Below are 9,118 nucleotides of genomic sequence, written 5' to 3'. Positions count from 1 at the left end.
TGCTCCCTCACATATCCCTGCTGATCCAGAGGAAGGTACAACACCAGCCTGCTCCCTCACATATCCCTGCTGATCCAGAGGAAGGCACAACACCAGCCTGCTCCCTCACATATCCCTGCTGATCCAGAGGAATGCACAGCACCAGCTTGCATCCTCACATATCCCTGCTGATCCAGAGGAAGGCACAACACCAGCCTGCACCCTCACATATCCCTGCTGATCCAGAGGAAGGTACAACACCAGCCTGCACCTTCACATATCCCTGCTGATCCAGAGGAAGGTACAACACCAGCCTGCACACTCACATATCCCTGCTGATCCAGAGGAAGGCACAGCACCAGCCTGCATCCTCACATACCCCTGCTGATCCAGATGAATGCACAACACCAGCCTGCACCCTCACATATCCCTGCTGATCCAGAGGAAGGCACAACACCAGCCTGCACCCTCACATATCCCTGCTGATCCAGAGGAAGGTACAACACCAGCCTGCACCCTCACATATCCCTGCTGATCCAGAGTAAGGCACAGCACCAGCCTGCATCCTCACATACCCCTGCTGATCCAGAGGAATGCACACCACCAGCCTGCTCCCTCACATATCCCTGCTGATCCAGAGGAAGGCACAACACCAGCCTGCACAACACCAGCCTGCATCCTCACATATCCCTGCTGATCCAGAGGAAGGCACAACACCAGCCTGCTCCCTCACATATTCCTGCTGATCCAGAGGAAGGTACAACACCAGCCTCCACCCTCACATATCCCTGCTGATCCAGAGGAAGGTACAACACCAGCCTGCACCTTCACATATCCCTGCTGATCCAGAGGAAGGTACAACACCAGCCTGCACACTCACATATCCCTGCTGATCCAGAGGAAGGCACAGCACCAGCCTGCATCCTCACATATCCCTGCTGATCCAGAGGAAGGCACACCACCAGCCTGCTCCCTCACATATCCCTGCTGATCCAGAGGAAGGCACCACACCAGCCTGCTCCCTCACATATCCCTGCTGATCCAGAGGAAGGCACAACACCAGCCTGCTCCCTCACATATCCCTGCTGATCCAGAGGAAGGCACAACACCAGCCTGCACCCTCACATACCCCTGCTGATCCAGAGGAAGGTACAACACCAGCCTGCTCCCTCACATATCCCTGCTGATCCAGAGGAAGGCACAACACCAGCCTGCTCCCTCACATATCCCTGCTGATCCAGAGGAAGGTACAACACCAGCCTGCTCCCTCACATATCCCTGCTGATCCAGAGGAAGGCACAACACCAGCCTGCACCCTCACATACCCCTGCTGATCCAGAGGAAGGTACAACACCAGCCTGCCCCCTCACATGTCCCTGCTGATCCAGAGGAAGGTACAACACCAGCCTGCTCCCTCACATATCCCTGCTGATCCAGAGGAAGGCACAACACCAGCCTGCACCCTCACATACCCCTGCTGATCCAGAGGAAGGTACAACACCAGCCTGCCCCCTCACATGTCCCTGCTGATCCAGAGGAAGGCACAACACCAGCCTGCACCCTCACATATCCCTGCTGATCCAGAGGAAGGCACAACACCAGCCTGCTCCCTCACATATCCCTGCTGATCCAGAGGAAGGTACAACACCAGCCTGCTCCCTCACATATCCCTGCTGATCCAGAGGAAGGCACAACACCAGCCTGCTCCCTCACATATCCCTGCTGATCCAGAGGAAGGCACAACACCAGCCTGCACCCTCACATATCCCTGCTGATCCAGAGGAAGGCACAACACCAGCCTGCTCCCTCACATATCCCTGCTGATCCAGAGGAAGGCACAACACCAGCCTGCACCCTCACATATCCCTGCTGATCCAGAGGAAGGCACAACACCAGCCTGCTCCCTCACATATCCCTGCTGATACAGAGGAAGGCACAACACCAGCCTGCATCCTCACATATCCTTGCTGATCCAGAGGAAGGCACACCACCAGCCTGCTCCCTCACATATCCCTGCTGATCCAGAGGAAGGCACCACACCAGCCTGCTCCCTCACATATCCCTGCTGATCCAGAGGAAGGCACAACACCAGCCTGCTCCCTCACATATCCCTGCTGATCCAGAGGAAGGCACAACACCAGCCTGCTCCCTCACATATCCCTGCTGATCCAGAGGAAGGCACAACACCAGCCTGCTCCCTCACATATCCCTGCTGATCCAGAGGAAGGCACAACACCAGCCTGCACCCTCACATATCCCTGCTGATCCAGAGGAAGGCACAACACCAGCCTGCTCCCTCACATATCCCTGCTGATCCAGAGGAAGGCACAACACCAGCCTGCACCCTCACATATCCCTGCTGATCCAGAGGAAGGCACAACACCAGCCTGCTCCCTCACATATCCCTGCTGATACAGAGGAAGGCACAACACCAGCCTGCATCCTCACATATCCTTGCTGATCCAGAGGAAGGCACACCACCAGCCTGCTCCCTCACATATCCCTGCTGATCCAGAGGAAGGCACCACACCAGCCTGCTCCCTCACATATCCCTGCTGATCCAGAGGAAGGTACAACACCAGCCTGCTCCCTCACATATCCCTGCTGATCCAGAGGAAGGCACAACACCAGCCTGCTCCCTTACATATCCCTGCTGATCCAGAGGAAGGCACAACACCAGCCTGCACCCTCACATATCCCTGCTGATCCAGAGGAAGGCACAACACCAGCCTGCACCCTCACATATCCCTGCTGATCCAGAGGAAGGCACAACACCAGCCTGCACCCTCACATATCCCTGCTGATCCAGAGGAAGGTGAAAAACCCTTACAAGGCATGGTCCAATTAGCCCCAAAAGGGAAACAATTCCTTCCCGACTCCAGATGGCAATGAGATAAAATCCCTGGATCAACACTACTGGGCATTTCCTAGTAATTATAGCCATGGATGTCTCGTTATATTATCTTAGGAAAACTGTCAAAAGTGTGAATTGAAGCGTACTAATGTTGCTGTGATCGGAAGGTGAGCAAAATCTATTTGATGTCCCATGACCCTTGAAGTGATGAGCCAATTAGCACAGTGTTGTCAGTAGCGGTTGTGTGAAGATTTTTATGATAAGGGAGTGCTTGGTCTAGAAAACAGAAATGCATTGAATTGTGGAAAACTCTTTTCAATAAATACATCGATAAATTGGCCTCTGCCCTGGACGCCTCATCAGCACCAGGACTCCGCCTACACGACACAACGGCGAAGGTTCTACCTTATGCAGATGACCACTTACCATTCTCACCAACAGAGGGCAGCCTGGAAATCCCAGAGAAATCCAGCCCAACAGAAATATTCCACCTGGAATTCTGCAAACACCTTCTCCATGTCCATTGGAGCGCCGCAAACATTGCCTGCCGAGCTGGGGAGATTCCCATTACTGCTGGAGATACAGAAGAGAGTGCTGTCCTACTGGGCCCACCTACAGAAGAGAGTGCTGTCCTACTGGGCCTATCTACAGAGCAGCAGCCCTGACTCATCCCACTACAGAGATCCAGAAGAGAGGGCTGTCCTACTGGGCCCACCTACAGAGCAGCAGCCCCGACTCCCCCCACTACAAAGATACAGGAGAGAGTGCTGTCCTACTGGGCCCACCTACAGAGCAGCAGCCCTGACTCCCCCCACTACAGAGATACAGAAGAGAGTGCTGTCCTACTGGGCCCACCTACAGAGCAGCAGCCCTGACTCCCCCCACTACAGAGATACAGAAGAGAGTGCTGTCCTACTGGGCCCACCTACAGAAGAGAGTGCTGCCCTACTGGGCCCACCTACAGAAGAGAGCGCTGTCCTACTGGGCCCACCTACAGAAGAGAGTGCTGTCCTACTGGGCCCACCTACAGAGCAGCAGCCCGACTCACCCCACTACAGAGATACAGAAGAGAGTGCTGTCCTACTGGGCCCACCTACAGAAGAGAGTGCTGTCCTACTGGGTCCACCAACAGAAGAGAGTGCTGTCCTACTGGGCCCACCTACAGAGAAGCAGCCCTGACTCCCCCCACTACATAGATACAGAAGAGAGTGCTGTCCTACTGGGCCCACCTACAGAGCAGCAGCCCTGACTCACCCCACTACAGAGATACAGAAGAGAGTGCTGTCCTACTGGGCCCACCTACAGAGCAGCAGCCCTGACTCACCCCACTACAGAGATACAGAAGAGAGTGCTGTCCTACTGGGCCCACCTACAGAGCAGCAGCCCTGACTCCCCCCACTACATAGATACAGAAGAGAGTGCTGTCCTACTGGGCCCACCTACAGAGCAGCAGCCCTGACTCCCCCCACTACAGAGATACAGAAGAGAGTGCTGTCCTACTGGGCCCACCTACAGAGCTGCAGCCCTGACTCCCCCCACTACATAGATACAGAAGAGAGTGCTGTCCTACTGGGCCCACCTACAGAGCAGCAGCCCTGACTCCCCCCACTACATAGATACAGAAGAGAGTGCTGTCCTACTGGGCCCACCTACAGAGCAGCAGCCCTGACTCCCCCCACTACATAGATACAGAAGAGTGCTGTCCTACTGGGCCCACCTACAGAGCAGCAGCCCCGACTCACCCCACTACATTGATACAAAAGAGAGTGCTGTCCTACTGGGCCCACCTACAGAGCAGCAGCCCTGACTCCCCCCACTACAAAGATACAGAAGAGAGTGCTGTCCTACTGGGCCCACCTACAGAGAAGCAGCCCTGACTCACCCCACTACAGAGATACAGAAGAGAGTGCTGTCCTACTGGGCCCACCTACAGAGCAGCAGCCCTGACTCCCCCCACTACAGAGATACAGAAGAGAGTGCTGTCCTACTGGGCCCACCTACAGAGCAGCAGCCCTGACTCCCCCCACTACATAGATACAGAAGAGAGTGGTGTCCTACTGGGCCCACCTACAGAGCTGCAGCCCTGACTCCCCCCACTACATAGATACAGAAGAGTGCTGTCCTACTGGGCCCACCTACAGAGCAGCAGCCCCGACTCACCCCACTACATTGATACAGAAGAGAGTGCTGTCCTACTGGGCCCACCTACAGAGCAGCAGCCCTGACTCCCCCCACTACAAAGATACAGAAGAGAGTGCTGTCCTACTGGGCCCACCTACAGAGCAGCAGCCCCGACTCACCCCACTACATAGATACAGAAGAGAGTGCTGTCCTACTGGGCCCACCTACAGAGCAGCAGCCCTGACTCCCCCCACTACAAAGATACAGAAGAGAGTGCTGTCCTACTGGGCCCACCTACAGAGCAGCAGCCCCGACTCACCCCACTACATAGATACAGAAGAGAGTGCTGTCCTACTGGGCCCACCTACAGAGCTGCAGCCCTGACTCACCCCACTACAAAGATACAGGAGAGAGTGCTGTCCTACTGGGCCCACCTACAGAGCAGCAGCCCCGACTCCCTCCACTACAGAGATACAGAAGAGAGTGCTGTCCTACTGGGCCCACCTACAGAGCAGCAGCCCTGACTCCTCCCACTACAGAGAGATACAGAAGAGAGTGCTGTCCTACTGGGCCCACCTACAGAGCAGCAGCCCTGACTCCTCCCACTACAGAGAGATACAGAAGAGAGTGCTGTCCTACTGGGCCCACCTACAGAGCAGCAACCCTGCCCCCCACTACTAAGATACAGAAGAGAGTGCTGTCCTACTGGGCCCACCTACAGAGCTTCAGCCCTGACTCCCCCCACTACATAGATACAGAAGAGAGTGCTGTCCTACTGGGCCCACCTACAGAGCAGCAGCCCTGACTCCCCCCACTACATAGATACAGAAGAGAGTGCTGTCCTACTGGGCCCACCTACAGAGCAGCAGCCCTGACTCCCCCCACTACAGAGATACAGGAGAGAGTGCTGTCCTACTGGGCCCACCTACAAAGAAGCAGCCCTGACTCCCCCCACTACAAAGATACAGAAGAGAGTGCTGTCCTACTGGGCCCACCTACAGAGCAGCAGCCCGACTCACCCCACTACAGAGATACAGAAGAGAGTGCTGTCCTACTGGGCCCACCTACAGAAGAGAGTGCTGTCCTACTGGGTCCACCAACAGAAGAGAGTGCTGTCCTACTGGGCCCACCTACAGAGAAGCAGCCCTGACTCCCCCCACTACATAGATACAGAAGAGAGTGCTGTCCTACTGGGCCCACCTACAGAGCAGCAGCCCTGACTCACCCCACTACAGAGATACAGAAGAGAGTGCTGTCCTACTGGGCCCACCTACAGAGCAGCAGCCCTGACTCACCCCACTACAGAGATACAGAAGAGAGTGCTGTCCTACTGGGCCCACCTACAGAGCAGCAGCCCTGACTCCCCCCACTACATAGATACAGAAGAGAGTGCTGTCCTACTGGGCCCACCTACAGAGCAGCAGCCCTGACTCCCCCCACTACAGAGATACAGAAGAGAGTGCTGTCCTACTGGGCCCACCTACAGAGCTGCAGCCCTGACTCCCCCCACTACATAGATACAGAAGAGAGTGCTGTCCTACTGGGCCCACCTACAGAGCAGCAGCCCTGACTCCCCCCACTACATAGATACAGAAGAGAGTGCTGTCCTACTGGGCCCACCTACAGAGCAGCAGCCCTGACTCCCCCCACTACATAGATACAGAAGAGTGCTGTCCTACTGGGCCCACCTACAGAGCAGCAGCCCCGACTCACCCCACTACATTGATACAAAAGAGAGTGCTGTCCTACTGGGCCCACCTACAGAGCAGCAGCCCTGACTCCCCCCACTACAAAGATACAGAAGAGAGTGCTGTCCTACTGGGCCCACCTACAGAGAAGCAGCCCTGACTCACCCCACTACAGAGATACAGAAGAGAGTGCTGTCCTACTGGGCCCACCTACAGAGCAGCAGCCCTGACTCCCCCCACTACAGAGATACAGAAGAGAGTGCTGTCCTACTGGGCCCACCTACAGAGCAGCAGCCCTGACTCCCCCCACTACATAGATACAGAAGAGAGTGGTGTCCTACTGGGCCCACCTACAGAGCTGCAGCCCTGACTCCCCCCACTACATAGATACAGAAGAGTGCTGTCCTACTGGGCCCACCTACAGAGCAGCAGCCCCGACTCACCCCACTACATTGATACAGAAGAGAGTGCTGTCCTACTGGGCCCACCTACAGAGCAGCAGCCCTGACTCCCCCCACTACAAAGATACAGAAGAGAGTGCTGTCCTACTGGGCCCACCTACAGAGCAGCAGCCCCGACTCACCCCACTACATAGATACAGAAGAGAGTGCTGTCCTACTGGGCCCACCTACAGAGCAGCAGCCCTGACTCCCCCCACTACAAAGATACAGAAGAGAGTGCTGTCCTACTGGGCCCACCTACAGAGCAGCAGCCCCGACTCACCCCACTACATAGATACAGAAGAGAGTGCTGTCCTACTGGGCCCACCTACAGAGCTGCAGCCCTGACTCACCCCACTACAAAGATACAGGAGAGAGTGCTGTCCTACTGGGCCCACCTACAGAGCAGCAGCCCCGACTCCCTCCACTACAGAGATACAGAAGAGAGTGCTGTCCTACTGGGCCCACCTACAGAGCAGCAGCCCTGACTCCTCCCACTACAGAGAGATACAGAAGAGAGTGCTGTCCTACTGGGCCCACCTACAGAGCAGCAGCCCTGACTCCTCCCACTACAGAGAGATACAGAAGAGAGTGCTGTCCTACTGGGCCCACCTACAGAGCAGCAACCCTGCCCCCCACTACTAAGATACAGAAGAGAGTGCTGTCCTACTGGGCCCACCTACAGAGCTTCAGCCCTGACTCCCCCCACTACATAGATACAGAAGAGAGTGCTGTCCTACTGGGCCCACCTACAGAGCAGCAGCCCTGACTCCCCCCACTACATAGATACAGAAGAGAGTGCTGTCCTACTGGGCCCACCTACAGAGCAGCAGCCCTGACTCCCCCCACTACAGAGATACAGGAGAGAGTGCTGTCCTACTGGGCCCACCTACAAAGAAGCAGCCCTGACTCCCCCCACTACAAAGATACAGAAGAGAGTGCTGTCCTACTGGGCCCACCCACAGAGCAGCAGCCCTGACTCCCCCCACTACATAGATACAGAAGAGAGTGCTGTCCTACTGGGCCCACCCACAGAGCAGCAGCCCTGACTCCCCCCACTACATAGATACAGAAGAGAGTGCTGTCCTACTGGGCCCACCCACAGAGCAGCAGCCCTGACTCCCCCCACTACATAGATACAGAAGAGAGTGCTGTCCTACTGGGCCCACCCACAGAGCAGCAGCCCTGACTCCCCCCACTACATAGATACAGAAGAGAGTGCTGTCCTACTGGGCCCACCTACAGAGCAGCAGCCCTGACTCCCCCCACTACAAAGATACAGAAGAGAGTGCTGTCCTACTGGGCCCACCCACAGAGCAGCAGCCCTGACTCCCCCCACTACATAGATACAGAAGAGAGTGCTGTCCTACTGGGCCCACCCACAGAGCAGCAGCCCTGACTCACCCCACTACATAGATACAGAAGAGAGTGCTGTCCTACTGGGCCCACCCACAGAGCAGCAGCCCTGATTCCCCCCACTACATAGATACAGAAGAGAGTGCTGTCCTACTGGGCCCACCCACAGAGCAGCAGCCCTGACTCCCCCCACTACATAGATACAGAAGAGAGTGCTGTCCTACTGGGCCCACCTACAGAGCAGCAGCCCTGACTCCCCCCACTACAAAGATACAGAAGAGAGTGCTGTCCTACTGGGCCCACCCACAGAGCAGCAGCCCTGACTCCCCCCACTACATAGATACAGAAGAGAGTGCTGTCCTACTGGGCCCACCCACAGAGCAGCAGCCCCGACTCACCCCACTACAAAGATACAGAAGAGAGTGCTGTCCTACTGGGCCCACCTACAGAGAAGCAGCATCAGAGCACCATTAGATCCAATGCAACTCTATGGGCCATGGATCTGCTACCAGCAGCAGAACAACCTAGATCTTCCATCATGTCAGATAGATCATATCGGCTGTAAGTCGATTGAAATCGGCCGCAAATCGATCGAACGTGGAATTTCATACAATCGATATCTGATTAATCGATTCTATAGAATCGATCAATAACTGAAATCGACCAGTGTATGGGTCCCT

This window comes from Hyperolius riggenbachi, chromosome 10, assembly GCF_040937935.1.
Source record: "Hyperolius riggenbachi isolate aHypRig1 chromosome 10, aHypRig1.pri, whole genome shotgun sequence".
Taxonomy (NCBI): domain Eukaryota; kingdom Metazoa; phylum Chordata; class Amphibia; order Anura; family Hyperoliidae; genus Hyperolius; species Hyperolius riggenbachi.
The sequence above is the reverse complement of the archived record's forward strand: the minus strand, read 5'-3'. Positions refer to the sequence as shown.